Source organism: Cupressus sempervirens, chromosome 9, assembly GCF_028749045.1.
Source record: "Cupressus sempervirens isolate cs-2001-9-10 chromosome 9, ASM2874904v1, whole genome shotgun sequence".
Lineage (NCBI taxonomy): Eukaryota > Viridiplantae > Streptophyta > Pinopsida > Cupressales > Cupressaceae > Cupressus > Cupressus sempervirens.
Window position 1 is genome coordinate 78,189,261 of NC_143126.1, and position 5,656 is coordinate 78,194,916.

The following is a 5,656-nucleotide window of genomic DNA, read 5'->3' on the forward strand; positions in this document are numbered from 1 at the left end:
TTATGGAGTCACCAATCTCCTAAATGCAGAGATAATAAAAAATTGAGGAAACAATTAGTAGACTCTAAATCTATATTTATTGATCTCCAGTAGAGTCACCAATTTTTTTTAGTGAATAGATTGTCTTCCAAGAAAATACATACAAATTAGCTCTAAATGCCCAAACAAGAAGACTAAATCATCACCAACAGTTGGATAAGTTATCATTAAATTGATAACCTTCCTTTGAATTATATCAAGTACAACTACCCATGTAGGATATATAATGAATTCATAGAAATGTAAATACGAATGCTTTTAACTAGAAAGCACAAAAGGTATACAAACATCTATCTGTAAACATAGTATAGATGCGGAAAGAATAAGTAACTGAAAGAAAATGAACAACAAATGACACAAAGTTCATTTTCTTGAATCTACATTACCATGTGAATGAAAACAAAGAATGTATCTTCCATCCTCCTGAGAAAATGAAGAATTAGAGCTTCAAAGATATCTTGAAATCAAAATGTAATCAGGAAACCACAATATTTAAATGCATTTAGAGAAAAATGAAAGTCATACAAAGATCACAATCAGTGGGAAGAAAACTGTCCAAAGTCCAAGTTTTGGTGTACAACTATCTTCCAAATCTCCCTTCTCTAAAGTGTAAAAGATAAAAAAGATCTTATTACAAATTGCATCAAAAATCACAATCTAAAGGAAACACAAATCCCCTCCCCTGCATTACATTTTAAATCAAAATTTCCCCTCTTTTTTTAACACACATTTCAGAAAAATGAAAGCTCTAGTCTTCTACAGCCCCAAAGTGTACTGTCTTAGAAAATAAGAAGAATGAAAGATCAAAAAAACTTCCCTCCTACAGTAGCACACAGTCTCTCATTGAGAAAGAAAAGTGGAACCCTTACCTTGCTCCTGCTGGCTTATTTATTATCTTCTCTTTTCCCATAGATTTTCAATTACACAAATAATTCTTTATTTACCATTATTTACCTATCCTCATATGGTTTTAAAATAAAACTACATATCCTATTATTTGAGGAATGGTAAAGTGTCGAGGGAACTTACGAGGTTTTAAGAAAACATTATAATATTGCTTGCTCTTTCCCAAATTTTCACTCACGGACACCTGCTACTATTTAATTCTAAACATTATGAAGATCAATGTGCCATATTTATATGTGAGTAATTTATGTTTATGGATTTCCCAGTGAATGTTTTCATTTCCATGGATGATCAAGACAATCAAACTTCTTTCGTATTAACTTGAGAACTTGACTATTTCAATAATTCCCTATGTTACCACAAAGCTCATTATTTGAAAAGAGATGTGCTCAATTTGTAGATTTTACTATTTTGGCTAACCACCTGAGTGTCTTCTTGTTATGTGGACACTTCATTCTCAACCATGAACTAACATATGTATCAAAGATGAGTGAATTTCTGTGTTGCCCTTGGGTTCCAGCCTTGGACATCCTCCTTATTCAACTCAAGGACACACCACTTGATAACCACCCATGACTGCATATGGAAGGGAATTCTATGTAGCTTTCTACAATGGTCAGTGTGGGAATATTGACCACCTATCATTTATCCTCTTTAGCACAAGATCTCATTTCATGCCTGTAGTTTTTATGAGGATGCGTTATGTGGATGAGGTTATGCAATTATAATTCAGGTTTCAAAATTGCAATCATTAATTCAAATTGGGCTATGATGGATCATTCTCAACCAATGTAGAGGGTCCCATTAATTAGTATGTGGCAGGTAAACTTTAAACTACGTAAAAAGGCTCACACATATGGTGCTACGGGCTACCTTTATGGTGTTTACATTCATGGGGATCGGGTTTTGGTCATACCACTACCCTCAGCTAGGCTATGCTTATTCCTACAGCCTCTTGAATGTCATGGGTTCACCAAGCAACAACCTTTGATCATTACTTCATATCTACATCTCAATTTCTATCTAGCCTAGTATTCTTTTAAACTTTTTTCGATGAATACATAACTTGAAACTGTTCAATCATGATATGCACACCCCATATGATGTGACCATTAATAAGACATATCAATTTGTATGCTTGATGAGCTAAGGCACAACCTATTTCCATCTCATATGCATTGTAGTTTAATACTTCCCCAAAATTGGAGTAACCCGAGTTGGTCATTATAACAGGTATATTCTTGCAGTTCGGGTGACCATTGATTACGTAGGTAGCTTTTGAGTATTCATACTCGTGTCTTCTTCCAATAGGGTCGAGCTAACACCTTTGCCACTTGAGCTCAGGGTCTTTCTTTTTCACCATACCCAAAGCCATTTCATGTATTCCCAAATGATACAAGGCATTTCCTTCAATTTTTTTTCAAAGTTGACAAACATGCTTAATTTTTCCTACTTCTATGCATTAGGTTCAATGCAACATAGTCGTACATGGCTCAAAACTTAGAATGCAACACAACCTTTCAATTTAGGGCATGAATAGGTTTTGAAGTCTTCAAATCTTTATCCATAATCATAGTGTTTATACTGACAAGCCTAAAACTCAAAAATAATCATGCAAACAAAAATTACAGGTGAAGGAGGCTTCTACTGGTTTGGGTTTATGAGTGATCTCTTGCCAGGTCAATACTCAATTGGGCTCGATATCCTTCACATGAAAAACCTAATAAGGCATAAATTCTTTGCATTGGCAATCTTCTTTTATCACCATGAGCATGTGTGTGTTCAAAAGCACCAACTTAGACATCTATGCTTGGGTTGTGTTTGAAACATCTTCATTTGAGATCACATTGCACTTGCACTCGTTCACCCCAAAATATAACCAATGCACTTCATCTCTAATGCATTTACACAAACTTCCATTACTTCATAGTCCTATTGTGATTGGCATAGATCCTTATGACATACTAATGTGACTCTTCTATTAATTTATTGATCCATTCATGAGAGTTCTTATGCCAAACTCAGAAAGAGCAAGTATTTTGAAGAAAGATCACCTTTGCTAGGGCTCTTCTGCAACTGAATATATTGTTCCTCATGCATCACTCTAAATCTATGACTTGATGAATTAAAATCTAGAGTACTTTGATTTGTGCGATTGCAAATACATCTGCATATGCCTAAAAGCATTCACACAAGCTAATATGAGCCATATCATCTGGGTATAAGAATTTGTACCAAATTTAATCTCCACCATTTGCAATACTAGTTTTAACTGGAATAACATTGAACGTGAATTTAATGTAATACATGAATTTGTAAAATCAAGATAAACAAATAATGAATCACATTGCTTTGAATATATCTACAATACTAGTTTGAACGTGAATTTACTGTTGGAGCAGTAACAAAGAGGGATAATGATCTTTGACCAATTCTAGAAGATATTTGAAAGGAATGTTGAATCCTTTGCATTTCTAAATGATAAACAAATATGGAATGGCATTGCTATGAATATATCAGCAATGTGATTTTACTGTTGGAGTAGTAACAAAGAGGATAATGATGTTTGACCAATTACAGAAGATATTCAGAAGGAATATTTGCCAAGGATGTGATGATAGGGTCCTCCCTCAATTCCTTGATTCTAAAGGAATATAGAGATTGTTGATATGTTAATAAATTGTTATGTTATACCAGGCCTTCAATTGATAAGGCTGAGAAAAAGTTTGGAGCAGAGGTGTGTTGGAATTGTGCTTCAGTTGACAAGATAGGGTAGAAATTTGAGCAGGCATCCTCAAGAATATAGGATCCATCATCTAAAAATTTTGGTAGCAAATCCACTTTGAAAATTGGCTGTGACTCTTTGCATACTCTACAGGTCCACCACCTTTAACAACTCTAGTTTTATTATCTGTGTAAGCAATGCTGTAATTTGCAATCTCGAGAAATGAAATCAAGAAATCTATCATAGCTCCTAGATATCAATAACTTAGGAAAAGAAAGTCCTTCTTTACTTAGCACATCACTACAAGAAATGAACACAATCTTTTCCATGTTGATATTTCCTAAGACAATCAAAGGACAAGAGAGGACAAAAGACGCTTTAACAATTTGCAAAAGAAAATGCTGAATCAAAACATTTGGGAACTCCTATGTGTATAGAAAATGTGGATATAGCATGGATCATCAAAAGAGTTAGAAGTACATCACTCTTAGTTTGACCTGGTTAGCCTATTATACTGCTACATGCTGGAAAATATATTAAAACAAGTAAAAGTAGAGATTTTAATACTCTCCCTTGTCAAAGATCCAATGGGGCAAATATTGGGCTGCATCAACCTACATGGATACAAGCTTGGAGCTACTCATCATACCAGGTTAAGCAACATATTTCTTCTTTAATTCTATATTGAGCTTGTTCCTAAGTCACGATCATAAGCACATTCAAATACATTGGTGATATGCACATTCATGTTTAAATTAATGATAGCTAACTTGTACAAAGTTTTTAGTTATCTCCAATTGGATTTTATATGGGAATAAAGTGAATGCAAGTTCCAAATACAAATGAATCACACTACATCATGTAACAATAAAATCTTTCTGCTGAATGCGAATGTCTTGTAGATAAATAAGATTTTAAGCAGCATGGCTATTTAAAAAATAATTCAAGTTTGGAATAGATACTCATGGAAGATTACACAATTAATTTTTTAATTTTATTGTCTTTAATATTTTTCTGAAAACTCCTTTGAGATATTGATAATAGAGACCTAGTGCATCTAGAGTTGCATGGCCACACAACAGTTCCTATTTTTTGTTCTGAATGCACATCAATCATGCTCTCTTTGTGCAGTGCTAAAATCTCTCTTCTACTCCATGATCATGTCTTATAGGTAAATTATACTTTAAAAAGAATACCTTGTTTCAATAAAAAATGTAGGTTTAAGAGAGATGTGAATGGAACACTATACAAAAAATTGATAATTGAATTATTAGTAGCATATGTCTGTAGAACACTTATAACAACTAATAATAGTTAAACATGAGGACCCCAGAATGGGAACACCAAAGTTGTCATGCAGTTTTGACATGTGGAACAAATTGTCATTCAACCCTATCAATTATACAATCAAATGATTTAACAACAATAAGTGAAGTACTTAAAAATAAAATGGAAGCTACAAAGACAAGATGAAGAAAATCCAATTTGCATTGGAAAACAAAAAATGCAAGTAAAATGCTAAAGTAATAATTGAGATAGTTTTTTAACAATTATTTTACTTATACAATTGATGAATATTTCCTAATAAAACCTATGAAATTGGAAGACACTTGTGCTCTAGCCGCTCTGTCTTATTATAATTTTTTCCTTTGCACAATTATTAGGCTTCTCGGTAAAAATATTGCTAAGCATTGGTTTCAGTATTCATGAGCAACTTGGGTATGCCAGGTAAAAACTTATTTCTATGAATTGTGTAGCCTTGCTCTCGAATATGGTGATTTTGATACTTTAAACATATAAACTATCAAGATATTGAAGATATTCAAAAGGAATGTTGAATCCTTTGCATTTCTAAATGAGAGGGATTGAAGATGAGGAGTTGTCAAACATTTATTGATCAAGAAGTTTCACAAAAATAACTTCTGAAGGGACATGCTTTCATGGCATGTAGAGATAGTGAGAATTGGTAAGGAAAATAATCTTTGC